This window comes from Miniopterus schreibersii, assembly GCF_964146895.1.
Source record: "Miniopterus schreibersii genome assembly, chromosome: 18".
In the NCBI taxonomy this organism is placed as follows: Eukaryota; Metazoa; Chordata; class Mammalia; order Chiroptera; family Miniopteridae; genus Miniopterus; species Miniopterus schreibersii.
In genome coordinates, this window is record NC_138121.1 from 13,534,390 (window position 1) to 13,553,018 (window position 18,629).

Genomic DNA, 18,629 nt, shown 5'->3' on the forward strand with positions numbered 1-18,629 from the left:
ACAAGAACCCCCAGCCCACTGGGAAGTGCTTGGTGAACCATGAAAATATGTGCTCTTATGTTGTTTTCCCAGGGCTTGCACAATGCGTATGCAGGAGGGAGGGAGGGAGGCCACCCCCTGGCGTACATGCAAGAGAACACACATTTCTCCATCCCTCTCTTGGGATCTCATTTGGCCTGTCAGGGAGAACACAACCATGGATACACGTAGCACACCTGGTGCGACTCTGGGGTCTTTTCCAGACCCTGTGTGCCCAGGGGAACTCCCAAGCCAATGATGGAGGCCCTTGGGCTGGGAAAGGGTAACGAGAACACAGAGAGAGGAAAAGAAGGGTGAGAAAAAGGTGAAGATGGTGTGACGAGGGTAATTAAAGCAACAACAATAGAGCAGCTGACATGTGTCCAGAGATGCCATGTGCCCTTCACTGCGCTAGAGGCTTCCTGTGGGCCGTCTCATTCAACCAAGAACAGCCTAATGAAGTGGTTTCTAATGATGGGAGCCAAGGCTAAGAAACTTGACCGAGGGCACATGCACACAGAGATGTCTGCGTACGACTTCATGATGGCGGCACTGCTCCCACACCGGGTTGTGCTTATCTGTTCTCACTACAACGCAAGCCCCTCAGTGCCCGTGGCCCTGTAGGTAAATGAGCCATGAGGTAGCAAGGATCAAATGCCTCGATTGACCTGTAGAATTCAACACAAAGCCTGAAATCTAAGAAGAGCTCAATAAATGATGGTTGTGATGAGAAGGCAGATGAGCAGGAAGCGTTGGGATGTTTCCGGTCACCTGCAAAGCCTCAACCTCCAGCCAGACCTGCACCCCGCCGGTATTCAGAAAGCACGCTCAGCTGAAGGCACCCCTGCAGAAGTGCAGGTCTGAAGGTCGGCCAGCCCCGAGTCAGCTCCGGCCTTCCCCACTCGCCGAGCTCCTGGGGTGGAACTCAGAGCATGGCTAACCACCCTGCTGCAGCAGCACCTGTTAATGCTCTCGGCTCATCTGCAGGTGTCCCGTCCCTTGTCCTGGCCCCTTCCCAGCACTCTGCCCTCAGGGAAATGTCTACCTCTCGATCAGGAGTCATAAGGAGCTACTTCTCACTACAACTGGAGCCTTGAGCTCAAAGCACTGGGCAGTCACCCTGCAGGGGCCCCCAGGGGAGGGTCAGACTCCTCTCCCCTTGAGAAACACCAGACAGAATCTGCCATTGGCTGATATGACTGACTGGGGAGCCCAGCTGCCGGTCCTCTGAACACAGAGGTAGTGCTGGCCACCACTGTGGGTGTGGCAAGGTGTAAGGAGAGGTCAGGTGCACGGAAGCCCAGTAAACGGAGGCTTCTCTCTCTCCTCTTTCCTTAGCCCCACCATCATGTGCACAGACACTGCTCGCTCTGGTCCTGCACCCAGCTTACCAGTGAGCCACAACTGCTCATTTGTCCTCCAGACCCACCCTCCGCCCTGATCCGAGCCCTGGTGTCTATTCATAGAACCATGGGCTTTGAGCCTTAATAACAATCAACTGTCCCTATGCCCCGGCTTTGCTTCTGGGAAGTGGAGGCCAGGTTGCTGAAGGGATTGCCAAAAACCACAGGTGAGTTTGTAACAGGATGGAAACCAACCAGCCCCTGTGCACCTGGCCTTGTACTGAGAACCCCCACACCCACCCCCCTGCCCCCAGGCCTGGAAGGGGGTCAATGGGGGGAAAAGGGAGCACATATGTAATACTTTCAATAATAAAGATAATTTTTTTTAAAAGACTCAGTTCACACATCAACCCTTTCAGGAGCTTCCCTGACACCTCTTCTGCATTTTTCATTCATCAAATCATCTATCCATTTCATAAACACCTAGTGGTTCTATGTAACTCAGCACAGTGTGAGGACATAGAGACACTGTATGAGCCCCCACAGAGCTCGAGGTCTACTGTCCCCATGGCACCTGGTATCTACCAGCATGTGATGGGACAGTTTCACATTGAGCTCCACTGGTCGGATTCCATCTTGTTCTCCCCAGCTGACCACAGCACCTCAGAGCCACGTCCTAACCATCTGTAAATCCCCAGGGAACAGCAGAACCTGGCCCAGAGGAAGTGCTCAATGAAAACGTGAATAAGTGAGATACCACATTGGTGTTTCTCTTGCTTCGGTGTTTCAGGTTCTGTCTGATCACTGTGCCCATGAGCCATGTCCTCTGGTCATTTCTGTCTCTGCCCAAATTCCCACTTGGGCTACTTACAGGGATCAAAACTGCCTTTCATCTAAACAAGCCACACCAACCGGCTGCGGTAGGAATCTTCTCCGTCGCTCCAATCAGTGCACATTCTTGAGACAGCTAGCCAAGGGGCTGGTGAAGGATTTCAAAGGCAGCATGACTAATGTGCTATTTTTGATTGGAAAGTGGAGAAAGAGCTCTCCGCTACCACTCTCCTTAATTACATGAAGCAAACACCTCCTCACATCCAGCCTTGGATGCCTGTTTGAGCCTTTGCTGCCCAGCCCTCCTAGCCTGCCCACTGACCGGCGCAGAAAGATGAAGAGCCATGCCTGCTGAATGAGCAAGCGAAAGGGCCCCAAGTTCACCTGCTGGGGACAGTGGGATTATGCGCGATCCTGTAGCATCAATTCCTAGTTTCTTCTCCACCGCCCATTCCACCTCCCCTTACCCTCTGCCAAGGAAGGGTCTTTCCCTTGAGGGTGAACCAAGCCTCATTTCTTGGAGGTCTGAGTCCTGAGTGGCCTTGTTTTCACTGGGTTGCCACGGTGGGATTGGCCAGAACTTTGGGAAAGGGTGAGTTTAGAGGTACCCCAGCACACACCCCTGGGTAGCAAGCACAACCCTCTGTGCTCACCGCCCTGTGGTGCAGCAGCAACCCAACTCGGGGGGAGCAGTGGAGATCATTTTCCTTGGGCCTCTGTGACTCCCTTTTTGCCTGAGGTTTAGTGGTAAAAAGAACCCAAAATGCCCAGATGTTTTAGCTCCCAGTTCCTAAAATCCATGCTGGTGTTCCCTGGTGGGATGATTCCTCCCGTGGGCATCGGGGCCTCTCAGCCTAGAACTTTCAGGGGAACCTCTGCTGAGAATGGCACAGCGCTACACACAGCTGACCGCGCTTAACTCTCGGTACAGCCTTGTGAGAGGGATGCCCATCTATAGATGACAAAGCAGAGGCTCAGAGCAGCGGTTCATTTTCCCAATGAATCACAAATGTTTGAGCATTGGTACAGAACTCTAAAGCCCAGGTCGCTTTGCTTGCCCCAGCTGCTGCTGTGAGGACTCTCGTGCCACCATCACCCTCGGAGTGTTGGATGTGTGTGCCCAGACAGACAGAAAGCCCTTGGATTCTAGGGGCCAAAATTCATTTCCTTCCAGGCCCTTTCCTCTGTAGGCCCCAAACATTTCAGGACTGTAAGAGCAAAATGTTCTCTCCATCTTTTGCCAGGGACCTGGTACCCCAGGTGTTGTTCTCTGAACTGACCAGGCTCCAGGAATCACCGGGAAGAGGCCCCCATTGAAAAAGCTGCAGTCCCGTCGGATCACTGATTCCTGGGCCTCGAGACTGACAACAGCAGGCACCTCTCCGGGAGCAGGTTTAATCGGAGATGGAGCCTCCAGGTAAATCACCTTCCCCAAACCCCAAAGCCTCCTTCCTGGGCCCCTTCAAATGAAAAGAGTTCCCTCTACTAATATATTAATTAAAATGAAATATTAATAGCTGACCTCTATTATTTATTGGCTGTTTTGGGGAAATAAAATATTGAGATCCAAAGAGGAATCAATTTCCCCCAGCCTCCCTTTCCTGAGCAGACTGGGTTCCTGTCATATAATAAAGAGATAAGCTTATCAGCGGCATCAATTCAAAGACATCTCCTGTAAATGTTGATTTTGAACCAATAAGAAGATTATAAGCCCTGTCATAAAATATCTTTCCAGGATGTAAATTATTCAAAGCTCTTCATGGGCAGACACAGTAGCGCACGCCTCAACGATCCCAGCTCTGTGCAACACTTTTCATTTATTAAAGCCAGAGAGGGCCTCTGTTGATAAAGCCCCCTAAATAAATAATCACCTTCATCTCCCTCTTCCAAATTATTTCCACGATTAGAATCCAAAACGTTTGCACCAGGCATGTCAAGAGGGCTGCCTCCCTGAGCGGTGCGCATGTCTTCATCGAGAAGCTCGGTGCCACAAACCAGTCACCCCCATTTTTTCTCTGGAGCAGAGCAATGGCTCCGGCACTGGAGACAAGCTCTGGGGGCTTATCTTTACAAGTTGAAGCTGCAAGATGAAGGTCGGGTGATGTAATGAAAGGGTTTGGAGTCCAAACCTGCCTTGCCATTTGGTCTCAGCATAACCTTGGCATGTTATTCAACCTCTTTAAAACAGTCGTATGGAAGGGTAAGGAACAGTATGTGCACAAAGCCTGGCTCATAGTAAAGTTCTCAGTCAGTATTAACCAGATCGATGACCATGGCATAGACCCATGGGCACACTGCTGCTCATCTCGTCGAGACCTAGAGCCTCAGAGTATTCTGGGTAGTTCTGCCTGCCCCAAAGGGTACCTAGAGCAGGCCCATCCTTCACTTATCTCTGCCTTTGTTCACACAAAAGCCAGATAAGCCTTGCTCATCTTTAAGGCTCAATTCAAATGCCATCTCCTCCTTGAAGCATTCCATGGTTTCCTCACTTGGATTCTTTCTTTCCTTCCCTCCTTTCTCAAATATTTATGGAGTGCCCATCCTATGCCAAGCATTGATCTGGCATCTTTCAAGTACAAGCTTGTGTAATCCTCATGACAATTCTGCAAGGCAAGTCTTGCTGCCATATTTCATAGACGAGGACATTAGGCTCAGGGAGGCTAAGTGTCTTGTTCAAGTCACATACTGAATAAGCGATGAGGTCAGGATCTGAACCGGGTTTGGCCTGATACCAAAGCCCATGCTTTCCTTTCTTTTCCACTGACTGTCCTGCTGCTGGACCCACAGCTCAGTGCTTCCTGTCTGGGCTCCACTTATCCCCCTGAGCATGCCTGAGTTCTGCTGGGAATGGACCTTTATCCTGAGAGTATCATTCAGCCTCACACATGGAGCCCTCAGGGCCACCGGGACCTGGGCCCATGGACATTACAGCGCCATCTGCCTGGCTCCTCGCTAGATCAGCCCCCGTCACTCATGGTGCCCCCAGTTCCCACAGGTCTCCCTCAGCCCAGGCCCAGGATGGCAATAGTAACTCACACCCATTTCTCCTGCTTCTCCATTCTCCATGCTGTGCCTCACTCAGTTTCTTCACCTATAAAATGGGGATAAACAATGGTGCCTATCCTAGGCAGCAGCTATGAAGATCAAATGAAATCATGAATGCAATATGCTTTGAACAAGCCTGGCATGAGGTCAGAGCTCAAGAGTAGCAGTTGCTGTTGCTGTTATCTTGAAGGTTTCATTGTGACTCCAAATCCACGCTCTCCCCACCATGCATTGTGCATTGTGCTTCCCCATAGCAGAAAGCTTGGCATATAGTGGATAGTCAGCAAATTGTGAATTGCTGCTAAATTCTTTTATGTTCTCCAGAGCACGTGCTAATGAGCATTGGGTGCAGCTACATGGGAGACTGGAGGGTATACGAGCTCTGGAATCAGACAGGCTGGGTTTGAATCCTGCCTGTGATACCTTCTGGTGGATGGTCCTGACGAGTCACTCAGGACTCCCTGAGCCTCTACTTACTTATCTATAAAATGGGGCTAGGAGACAGGGCTTGATGCCAAAGCTTCCGGGCCACTGTAGCTGCAAAGATAACCTGCCTACAAAGTGGCCAGTCCATGCCAAGGACACCATGCATGCTCATGTTCTCCTCCCCTCCAAGCCTTTTTTCTCACCTGTCCTCTCCTCTCCTGACTCCCTGCCTACTGGCTTCTTGTATCTGCCTCCTTTGTTAAGAATATCATCAGTACAGCATGTGTTCCACTGCCTGCCTGCTCGTGTGTTTGGGGGTGTCCTGTTAATCTTTTTGACCTTATCTCTTGGGGGGAGGGGAGATACTAAGTGCCTCAGAGATGAGGGCCAGAGCCTACCTTGAGTGACACTACCTGCTTAGACATGTCCCACAAAGGGCCATGGAAGGAACTATTCCCACCAACCATGAAAGGGAACATCTGGCACAAAGTAGGGCCCCAAACCAAGCCACGAAACTCTCGATCTCCCCCCATGCTATGTAGGTTATATCCACTATTCTAACCCAATTCTAGGAAAACAAAAAATGGCGGTTCATTGTGATGAACAAGCCGAAACATCATCCAACAAAAAGTGTAAGTGTTCCCATATGCACAACAAAATAACACACACACACTAAAATAGCTCAGGAGCCCCTGGGGGTGTGCACGGGGGTTGCAAATGTTCCTGCAAATGCATCAGAAAGAATAGGTGCCCTGCACTACCTGCCACCCAGAACACAGGCGCCATCTGATAAATTTGCTCCCCCAGCAATCCTGCCTTGTCAAGAGCTGACAATCACACATGCAAAACAAGTGTTGTGTATGAATTTTGCAAACGTATCACTTTGGGAAAACAGAACCAAAGCAAATTGAGAAATCATATAAATAATTACTCTGAGCTTCAACTCTAACATAAAAAAGGAAGGCCCATAGCAGAAATGCTAATTAATATGACTGTTTAATTATAGGGGCACAAATTAATAAACAGGAATTACTCCAGATTTCCAGCAGGCAGCCCATCTCTGCATGTGATTGCAGAGGTGTGGGCACAGGGGTGGGGGAGGCTTAGCTTTCCTTTGCCAGGTGCCCAGCTGGAATGGCATCAGGAAGGGGGAAGGTGAGGCCCCTGTGCAGGAGGACCAGGTCCTTTCAGCCCCCACCTCTCTGCTCAGTCACACTGAGTCCTCATCGACGACAGCAGGTATAAGCATCCACCAAGACATCTTTTCTAATTAGGAAATCACTCCTCATGCAGCTACCAGGGCCCAGCCACAACATGCTAAGGACCAAATGAAACAGAGCACAGCCAAGAGATAAGATTTATTAAGTAGCCACTATATGCCAGGTACTCTGTCTCTCTCTGTCTCTCTGTCTCTCTCGCTCTCTCCCTCAATTTGTTTTGGTTGTTGTTTTGGTTTCTATGGGAGCAAAATGGGTAGATGGTATCATCTACATGGGTGATCATCCCATTACACTTGAATCCAGTGCCCCACACCCACACACAGACCCTATCACTGTGACCTGGTGATGGGGAGTAGGATGAACCTAGTCAATCCCATGTGCCCCGCTCCATTCCCAGAACCAATCACCATGGCCCAGTAATAGGGAGCAGGATGGGCCCAGCCAACCCCATGAGCGTACCTCGTGCCCAGCAGCCTTCTTCCTGGAGCCCCTACTCTCATGTGATGGATGCTGAACAAGGTGAACACCTGACCAAGCCAGACGGGGTGAGCAATCCCACAGGCAGAGGGCCCAATTTATATGCTCTTAGAAGGTTTAATCAGCTTGTGAAATGCATTAAATAAGGAAATTTTACTAAACAACATTTCAGTACCTATCAGAAGGGGGGAAAAGAAACTTTAAACTCAAGGTAACAACATAAAAGCAAAGGACTATTTGGTCAGAAAACCAAAAAAAAAAAAAAGAGTAGGATCGGTTGTGACTTGCTGCTGTGAACTGTGGGCCACCAGGGTCGGTGAAGGCTGGGTGAAAACTTGCTTAAAAGATATTGACTGGGTAGCTTTTGGGGAGATCATACCCCCAAACCAGAAGGCCACTGCTAACTCCCTGAAGTCTTGGGATGAGACCCTCACCTCCACGTTGGCTACTCTACTGAGAATCCACCTGCTACTGACTGGGCTCACTACTAGGCCAATGCAGCAAAGGCCGCTTGGTAGATGACTGAGAAGAAGGTGGAAGCCCTGAAGGTTCCTGTGCCAGAGGCTAAATATAGTGCCCTGGAGGGTTCTGCAGGAAAAGGAGATGTGAAAAGTTGCGCTGAGTTTTTGTCTCTCTCGAAGACCAGGGTCCATCAATATGAGAATGAGCTGGAGATGACGAACAGAATTCCCTTTGATCAGATGACCACGGAGAAGGGGAATGAAGTTTTCCCAGGACACAAGTTACACAAGAAAAAGTATCCCTACTGGCCTCACACACCAATTGAAAATCATAAATTTGTGCCTATGAGAAAGCTCTGGCCCTTGTATTATAAACTCTGGACATTAAAAATAATTATATAATCAAAAATAATAGTAATAAAAGACTGTAAGAAATCAGGTTCAGGAGAAAACCATCATGGCACAGGGAAACAGAGAAAACAGGTATGTGGCCCCTTAAACAGACTTAACCCTTTATGGCCACTAAGTCCTTCCTTGTGAACAATTTCTGGTGCTTAACTGCTCTGAAAATTGGAGGCAGGAATTTCGGAAGATGCTCCTCCCTCAGTAAAACTCCAACTAAATTAGATATTGAACAAGACACTGATGTCCTAGCAAAAAGACACACACACACCAAAAAAAAAAAAAATGGGCCCCAAGCTGCTGAGAGATGATAAATTGTCAGTTTCTATTTAATAAGATTGTGTCTCATCACTATCTCCTGTAAGGGATAGCTTTTGTTTTTAACCCGTGAAGATTAAAATCAATTCCCAACTAGAGCTGGAAGCCCCAAACCATATAGCTGCAAATATATCAATTAATCAATCAATCAGCCGGTGAGTAGATCAGCAAGTCCATATGAAGGGCCAACTTTTGCTGGGCATCTGGGGAGGGAAAAGAATTTGAAAATATGCCCCTTCTAGATGCCAGGTGAGCCACACTTCAGAAGGCATTAATTCCAACTTTTAAGGCAAAAGCAAATCTATTTCCAGTAGAATTACCCTGGGTGGGCATGCCCCGCCTTTTACCTGTCTTGTCCTATGGACACGTTTAACTTTGGACTCTGGATTAATCCACAGACTTTGGCTTGCACCTTTGCCCCACTCAGATGTTCCCATGGGCAACGTCTCTCCCTACATGTCAGCTATGCTCCATGCATTTCATAGGAAGGAGAAAGGAGGGAGGAAACTTGGAAGAGAATTCAAGTTCCACCTCCACCATTCACCTCGGCGGTAGCTCTGCAGAAGGTATTCAGCCCCACCTCCAAATGGTCTTCCTCACCCTACAAGAATCCTGTTAAATTCTACCGACTTCCACGTACACGACAAATATCCCGCTGGCTTCAGCCCAAACGGAAACTAATGGTCCCCTTGCTCATCTGTGTGTGAGTTTGTTTTTCCAGATGAAACATTCCAGACTCTTTCTTGTACCTTGGCATTTTTTAACAACACACACTGCGTGAGTCAGCCACAAAGATAGGGTGTCTTGGAGCAAGGAAATAGAGTTCGTGAAGCAAGTGGGTCTCTTTGAAGCCACAATTCTTAATTTTGGCTAAGAAACCATTGAAGGAGTGTGATACAGATGAGAGAATATGAACTTGGAGGTCAGGAAAGGCGGTGTCTTAACGAATCCTGCCTCCCCTCTTCCACTTCCTACGGGCTGCTTGACTCTGGGTATGTTACTAAATCAGTGCAAAATCAACAGTTGTTCTTGCCCTTCTAAGACTGAACTTGGCATGATTTATGGACATTATTACCTTCAATATTCCTCACAGAGCCTTTAACAAGTCTGAGAGTCATCATGACCCTTGAGGTGAGAAAACTAATGGAGGTATTTCCATAGAAGGCTCTGGAGAAACAGGCTTAAGACAGAAAAGCAGGAGGTTCAAGTTCAAGTCCTGGTCGCACCATCAAGATCAGGGGGACCCTGAATAAGCCTCCTCTTCAAGCTGGTCTCATTCTACTCATCTGAGAATGGGGAGATGTAGACAAAAGGATTGATTAAATGTCCTTCCAGCCCTGATACTTGGTCACACCCTATTCTAAGACTTTCCATGTAATAAAATCTTACTGTTCTCTCTCCTCTCTCAGCTGCCTTAACAACCACACCTGCAATGTCTTGGCTTGTCAACAATAATAATAATCAATATTTATTGAAAACGACATCAGGCTGTGCCAAATGTCGTATCTTACATAATCCTCACCACGACCCTCTGAAGTATATGATGCTAGCATTATCCCTAATTGATAGTTGAGGAACCCAAGGCTACATTTCTGGGGCTTGAGAATATGACTCCACATCACTATGCTGCTTCTCAACAATTATGGCCACGCTTCTAAGATACAGAACTTGCCAAGTCACCTCTTATCTTCCCTGGGTCTCTAAGGCAACCCCCTTTTTTTGTCATGTCTTCCTGTCCCGTCCAGTTTGGATTTTGATTAGGTCTTTGACTAGGGGAGGAGGCATAGCAGCATTGGGTAATGAATGGTTCAGAGACCTTGGAGGTGAACTGAGCAGAAGTAGAGTTCTGTCTCGGCCAGGCAGGAATGGGTGCCCTCCAGCGACCTCCCCAAGCCCTGGTTGTCCTCACCCAGAGCACTCCTGCCTCTGAGGCTATTAGGAAAGTTAAGTGGCATTGTGCAGAATAAGCTCCAGGCACAGCTGCTGACACACCACTGCGCAATGACCCTCCTCTCACCCTACCCATATCCCACTTCCCTTTAAGATCCAACCCTTGAAAAGCTGCTCTCTGGTTTTGGAATGGGTCCATCCCTCCTTGAACCAATCTAGGTCCCAGCAAGAGATTGCATACTGAGAACAGGGTGATTCAAGGAGAGGGGGGCGTTGTGTCTGAAGGGGCTATGCACAAAGATGTGGACAGAAGGCAATAACCTGAGTCTCAGTAGCAGCAAAACTTTATCACCCCTACAGCCAAAAGGCTGAGAAGCAGCAGAATTTACTAGAAATCAGAGAGAGAGGAGAGGAGAGTCAGCTTCCTTAGGAGAAGCAATGACCTTTGGTCAAAGGACACAGCCAGCCGAGAGGTGACCTGGCAGGGAGGTAGCTAGGGGATAAATACTATGACCTCACTCTTGGCTGTTCGACTTAATTCCGGAAACATAGCACTGGCCTGAGCTATTTAGACTAAACTACCTGTTTTGTGCACTCATGAATGGTACTGATTAATAGTGTTGCTTTGTAACTATGGGTCCAAGGCATTGGGGGGGGAGGGGGATACACCAGCTTGTCTGCATTGTTTGCTGACAATGGTGACATCTATGATTTGCACTCCCTGATCTCCTGCAAACTCTTTTTGAGGCTCCCCATTGGCTGGACCCAGGTGGAAGCAGAAGCAGAGGGGCCTATTGATGACATCCATGCAGTTCAGTTGTTGGGCAGACAGCAGGCTGGAAAAGAGTGGAGAGCGGATCTCCCCATTTTCCCTCCAGCACATTGTGTGTCTACGCATCCCACTCACTGGTCTCTCATTTAGATCTGAAAATGATACGTGTGGGTGTGCTGGCCTCACACCTTCCCGTGAGCCCCCTCCTTCCATGGGCATCCTCCCCGACCACCTCAGTGCCTGGCATGGAGTAGGTGTACAGCAAGCGTAAGGGAATCTCCAGGGCCAGCAAGCATCACAGAGAACCAGCCAGCTGCTTGCATTCCCCAAGGTGGGTCATTTTATTGTTGCTGCCAAAGACCTTGCCAGTTGCTCAGCAGCTCCTTCCGGTGGAGAGAGATAGTTGAGAAGAGTGTGCTTGCAGGTTGATGTCTAGTCATAACAATTCTCCAAGTGCCTCTCCCCTACCCCCAATGGCATTAGATAAACAGAGATGGGAGTCACATTTCAGCATGACAGCTTAAAAGGCATGTCAAAAAAACAATTAAAATGACCTAGAGGAACCTGGTCCTGGGAGACTTTTGTCAGAGTGAGACTGCTTCCTGTCAGGGCCAATTTGAGGGTGACATGGCCCTCGAGCTCACGGTCAGGTCCTTGAATTCTCAAAGGAGGGATCCTCTGAGACCTGGGACTGAAAGCTGAGTGAGCCTGGAGAGTCTGACCCTTCACTGCTTGTCAGTGCTGAGAAATCACCTGCAATCAGCAGCTCAGAACATCTGCCCGGCAGATCTGGGCCCAAGCACCCTACCTTGTCACTGCCCCAACTGGGAGGAACAATATTTACAGGGTATTGCCTGAAGGACATGCTGTCCATCACTCCTCTACATCAGCAGTTTTTCAGATTATCTTCCCCAGGGCCCTGGAATTCCTGGGGTTGTCCCCTGAGGCTCCCTAGAAACCAACAACTTGCCTGTACCCCAGCCCAGAGAATGCCAAGTCTTATCTGTTATATATGGGATATTGGGATTGCATATCAGAAACCAAGTTTTTAAAAAAAAGGATGCTGATGCCTTGAAAAAACAAAAGGCATCACTATAGTTTTATTTTGTGATTAGGCCAGATGGTGAGAAATCTACAAACCTGGGTCATGTTCCTTTGCTCCGCTGCCCTGAGAATTTATGGTGCTGAATTGAGCTTTGGTGGGATCCATCAGCTCACATGGTAGAAACCCAAAGAAACAGCTTATTGAAATTCCTAAAATGTCTCTTGAAGGACTCCTTTCAGTGACTCCAGAAGAGCCTTTCTTCCTCTGTTGAAACGTTGATTGCGATTTGATGATGTCACGTAGCCACTATGGACAGGGAGCTTGACTCCACCTGCATCTTGGCCTTGGCCACTGGGAAGCTCAGTGCTGTCTCTAGAGCCCTTCCAACCACACAGAACTTGGGCTCTTACAGATTCTAATCTCTGCCCCAGTACCCTCAATTACCTATTTTATCATTTTGGATTGCATTTGTTTTTGTGAGTTAATGCAGAATATGTGTATCCCCCCTCCTTTGTGAAAAAAGAGGGATTTAAGTGCACAAATAAATAAAAGTAAGTGGCCCTTAAAGAAAAAGGAAGCAACTCGGTTCATTTGGTTGGGCTTTCGCCATCCAGCAAACACATCCTACTGTGAAATACACTGGTTTTCCCGTTCCCTGCTTACAACTCTCTATTGCAGTGATTTTCAATAGGTGTGCATCAACAATTTTTAAAATACGCAATACCTGCCCTGGCCAGATGGCTGGATTGGTTGGAGCATGGCCCCGTACACCAATGAAAGTTACGAGTTCGACTCCTGGTCAGGGCATAGGCCTGGGTTGCAGGTTCAATCCCCGGTGAGGGTGCATGCGGGAGGCAACTGATTGATGTTTCTCTCTCACATCTCTCTCTCCCTCTCTCTCTCTCTCTCAAATCAATAAACATATCCTCAGGTGTGATTAAAAACAAACAAAAACATGCAATACCTGACTATTTAGTCAGGGGCACTGACTTTTTCCCTTATATTGTCAAATTAAAAAATGACAACAGTCAACACAACAATAGCTGTCCAGTGTAAATGAATCAAAAATACACCTATTTTTTTGTCAGATAGGCAAGAAATATATTTTTTGGTGTGCTGCAGAATTTTAGTAATTAGTTTATGTGCCACAAGATGAAAAAGGTTGAAAATCGCTGCTCTATTGGCTCCCAGCCGCCGGCAACAGGAGTATATCCAGGCCCTCTCGGATGGATGGAATTCCAAGGCTTTACAATCCTGATCCCCCAGCTCAGCCCTGTGCTTCCTACACCCCATGATACCAAAGTACTCACCAGTCCCCAAAACCACATCGCGCTGTCCTATCCCGGGCTTTGGCACACATGGTTCCTAAGCCTATAATGTCTTTCCTTCTTCTTCCCCGTGGAAAATTCGAGACCAGGAGTGTTTCCACTCCTCATTCATACCTACTCTGGCCACCAGGGCAGTTAGCTGCCCCACTCAGTCTGAGTCATCTCTCTGCTGGTCACTCACATTGCATTGCCAGGCTTCTCTCCCTGTGAGTCTCTCCCACTGGACTCTGAGCTCCCCACAGACAAAGCAGACCACACTTTACAGGAGAGTGTACACTGGGGACCGAGCACAGAAGCGGCTTGACACAGAGGAGCTGGGTCACTATTTATGCCACGAAAGACAGGCAGACAGACTCCAGGCATCATTCCATCGCTCACTGTCCACATAAGGCAACCAACTGCAACATGCATAGCCAGGCCTGGGAAGCAACAAGCACAGGGAAAGCCCTGACCCATTAAGAAAAACCTTCACTGTGCTGGTGCCCAGGAAGGGAAGGAATTAGCCCATGGCCAGGCCTGGGAGGGGGCCATTTTCCTTCCTGAACTCCTTCCACTCCCAAGGGGTGATATTTAATTCATGATGCCGGAGCTAGCACCATTGCCAGAGATATTTCCTTGATGATTAAACATTAAACACGCAAGTATTTCAAAGCATTTGAAATAACTCCAAACTAATGAAGAACTAATTGCTTCACTCTATGTATTCGAATAGTGATGTTATTTTAAAAAAATGCATTCTTATGTCAACTGTTGCATCAATTAATTGCAAATTTTCCAACAGTTAGCTGTAGTGTGATTAAAGCATATGAAAATAATCTTTTAATTAGCTTTCGTTTTGAAACAAATAGACAATTAAACCAAAGAATTAAGTGCGAAAATTCTGTTGTTCTTTTCTTTGGCGCGGGGGGGGGGGGGGGGGATGCTTATCCAAATGATGACTGTATCATTGAAAATTATTTCCTTGGCTAGTCTAACGGTTGTTACAGTAATTTCATCTTTTTCCTTTTACATTCTTACAATCTCATACCCCTACTGTTTTCCCCAGAAGCCTAAAGTATATAACTAGATGACTAATAGCCTTTTTCAAGAATGTCTTTTTGAGCAGAGCTATTCAAAGTACCAGCCAACTCTTATTAAAAAATATCCTTGTACAGGTCACTTGTGTTTAAAAGGAGAAGAAAAAATCTGTTTTGGCCCCTGAGTCATTAATCCTTTCACCCACCCTGTAAAGCAGGCCTGGGACTAGGGTGAGAGGAAAGGCACCGTGGGCACAAAATTTAGGGAGGCGCACAGCCCCAGGTGCCCACTCTGTGCTTGCACAACCCTCCGAATGTGTCCCTCCTTAAATTTTGTGACCTGGGTGCCTTGCTTGCCTCACATTAGTCCCAGCCTTACTATGAGGAGCAGTAAGGTACCTACTATGTGCTCAGTGCTGCCTGAGAACCAGTGAATAACGAAAAAGGGACCATAGAATCTATCTGAGCCAAACCCTCTTATGTTACATGTAAGGAAACTGGGGCCCAGAGAAGGGAAGGAACAGGCTCAATCAGATGCGGGGGGGGGGGGGGGGGGGGAGTGTAGATAGAAAAGAAAGATGGATATTGACAAGGTTCTGGTCCCTGTCCATTGAGTTAAAAAGCATTCGGGCATCACCTCTGGACACAGTGTGTGTAGGAGATCCCCATGGAAGGCATACTCTGTAGGGCACAGCAAGAGAGCTGAGCCTGAGGAAATAGAGATTAAAGGCCACTCTCTGAGCTGAGTGACGCTGAGCTAGTGCCTTAACCTCTCTGAGCCTGGGAACCATTTCTTTTAATGAAGATAATATTTATGTCCCTGTGAGCACCAGGAATAATAGGTGTGTTGCACAGTGGCTGACATGGGGTAAAGCATAACAACGACGGTAGGTACCGTTTTATACGTAACGTACTATGAGCCAAACACTACGCTAAATGCTTCATCAGCATTATAGCACGTTCTCTGCACAGCAGCAACCCAGGGAATAGGCATCGCAAACTGCATTTTATGGGTAAGGAGACAGGCTCAGAGAAATAAAACGACTTGCTCAAGCTCGTTAAGTGGCAGTCAGGATTTAAACCAGTTCTATCGGTTTCCGAAGTTCAAGCTCTTAACTGTTATGCTAAAAGAAGGCGAGAAAATGGAGCTCAAATATGAGAACAGACCACGGTTAGCAGGATTCTTCGGGAAAGCCCTATAGATTTTAAATCCATCATCCAATGCCCTCAGCTACCATCACAAACTCAATTAATGGTGCCCAATAACAACATCAGCAGTAAGAGCTGGACTGTAATCTCATCTTGATGGACAAGATGTGTAAGACGTGGAAAAATCAATTCCCACATGATGGTACAATAGCACTGAGATATTTTGAAGCCTGAGAGTAGAACCACGGCGTGTAGGAGAATCAGAATTTAATAGTGAGAAGAAATCCTAGCGTCTGTGGTATCCAACCTCCCTGGCACCCCCAGCAAAAGGGACCCACTCATTTCATCAGAAAACTCCCTCTGTGTATGGATCTGGAGCCTGCCTTTCAGTCCCACGGGGCCACACAGACACACAGCACCCCGGGACCAGCCCCCTCGCGGCTTCGTCTCCAAGACAGAAGTCCCCAGTCCTCCGTCCATTCTCCACCGGGCACGCACTCTCTATGCCTTATCATCTCGACAACTCTTCCTGTAACCTCTGGGATTTTGACAGCTGTGGGTTAATTTCCCAGCTCCACTGCCAGAGCGACCCTCCAGGAAGCCACTTAACCTCTCTGAACTCCAGTTTCCTCTTTTGTAAAGTAAAAGTAATAACAGCTACCTCTTGGAGGGTCGTTGTATTAAATGAGATGAAGCAGATGAGTGCACTGCCCACTCTATATAAGCACTCAGTAAATGCTAACCCGGGTCTTCATTACTGCGGCTATTTCAGAGTGAATCAGAGGAGCTTTGGGGGGGCCTGAGGCAGTGGAAACAGGAATTTAAAGAGGGGCTAGCAGGCCAACCTGAAAGGGATGACGCAAAGGTGAGGTCAGGCCCACCTTCCCGAAGGGTAATCAGTAAATAAGCAGGTGCTGTAAACAGTCCTATGGGGACTCTTCAGAGCTGGAGTTTCCACAGCTCCATTCAAATATCATTTTGGTTCTGCTGAATTATATCACCAGAATGTTTTCACAAACCATTCTGTGACTTGGCAGAACTGACTGAAATTTGATCGCAAATCATAAACGACAGGAGCGGGCATTTGCAATGGCACATTCATTTGCACCATTTCGTTTCGCTCTTTCGGCTGCTAAGACGGCCGAAGCTCCCAGCAGGGAGCATTGGCCACAGCAGAAGGAAGACACCGAGTTATGACAGGTCCTTGTCAGTCTTCCCAGGGAAGCAGGAGTGAGCACGTGCTGCTGATGTGCGGTGATTTGCAGAGGATGGGGGAGGTGCAGGCAACTGAACCTTGGAGCTTTCAGAGGTCAAAACATGGAGTGCCCATAAATGAAAAGGACTCCAGGATGCCTCCCCCATCTCTGCCTCGAGATCGGGGAACACATGGATTAAAAGATGAATGAAACTGGGGCTGTCCCCTTTATCCCTCTTCCTTCCCGGTTCCTACTTTAGCTTCTGGGATAAAATCTCTAACCCCCCTGGAATTGGAGGCAGCAGAAGCCACGTCTACCAGTAATATAACAGGAACGTCTTGAAAGCCTGACACGGGAATCTGAAAAAGATTCTGCCTTTTTATAGCTGCCCAAGGGGGAAGAAAGCACTGGGTACCCAGTGGCCTGGATCTCAGACATTGAAACCATCAGGCCAGTTAAGACCTCGCCAAGCCTTCTAGATTCAGCACCGCCTACCCCACCTTTCAAGCTCTGAAGGAGATATTCCCCCAGAGTCTCACCTACTGGCAGAACGGACACAGGTTCCTGTGCCGCTGAATCATACGGGAAACTGATCTGCTGTGAGGATCAGTGGAAGAGCTGCATGAGGAAGAAAATGGTTGAGGTCTAACGAATGAGGCCGGCGGGGTGGGCGGTGCAGCCAGTATGTGCAAAAGATCTGTTGCAGGAGGGAACCCAGCTAACAGTGTGGCTGAAGGGCAGGCAAGCTGTGGGCTGGGATGGGATGGGGACTGGGGACAAGGAGGCTGGGGCCATGGTGAGGATTTCATTTGGAGTAACAGGTTGACATGATTAGATTTGAGTTTGGTTGGTGGGGAGGGTGGGGGAGTGGTAAACCTGCTTGCTGTGTGGAGACTGGGCTAGGTTTTGTCAAGAGCAGGGAGAAGTACATTGAATAGGGGGCCATTACCATGGTCCTGATGAGGGTGATGAACTTGAACTTGGACAGGAAAGCTGCCAGGGAGATGGAGGGGAGAGGCTATATCCCAGAGATATGTAGGAGGTACAATCAGCAGAACTTGGCAATGGATTATCTATGGCGGGTGAGGAAGACTGAAGCAGCAGGTTTGGCCTCAGAATTCATCCGAATGCTCACCTGTGCAGGGTAATTCAAAGCCTAATAAAAACAGGATTCGTGAAATTTGATTTGATCAAAAAGCAGAACTCTGGCCAGCTGCTCATTTGGATGACATTGGAAAAAATACACCCATGGTGGCCGGGCTGCCCCTCCTGTAAATTTCAGTGCCGTGAACAGGGACGCTGTGCTTGACTGCTTCAGACTCTATTTTCTCTTTAGATCTGCTCTGGAATCTGTTTGATGCCAAGTTATCCTAATGTTAGTCTGTAGAGAAAGACCTACTGAATGTTCTGTGAAATGGAAATTCAGAAATGCTTTTTTTTTTTTTCTTTAATCTCATCAAAAAAGCTACATCAGGACGCCTCCATCCATTTCAACATTGCCATTAACTTGCTATGTGACCTGGGGCAATCCTCTTTCCCTCTCTGGGCTTTCACATCTATTTGGGAAACGCCAAGCTAAGCAATCTGCACAGCAACTTCCAGTGCTGAACTTCTTTACACATGTGACGCCATCTCCACACACACGGAGAAGAGTGTGTTCATAATTGCAGGTAATTGAACTTCTGTTTCACA

At 48.0% G+C, this 18,629-nt stretch overlaps 1 pseudogene across 1 annotated transcript in view; it reads left to right on the forward strand.

Annotated features, from left to right (window-relative positions):
• Window positions 1-492: 492 nt before the first annotated feature.
• LOC308548045 (ATP synthase subunit d, mitochondrial pseudogene) overlaps window positions 493-18,629 on the forward strand; it is a 170,494-nt pseudogene continuing 152,357 nt past the window's right edge. The window contains exons 1-2 of the transcript in view: window positions 493-638; window positions 7,672-8,160. The product of the transcript in view is annotated as an ATP synthase subunit d, mitochondrial pseudogene (transcript). The remainder of the gene's footprint in view (window positions 639-7,671; window positions 8,161-18,629) is intronic.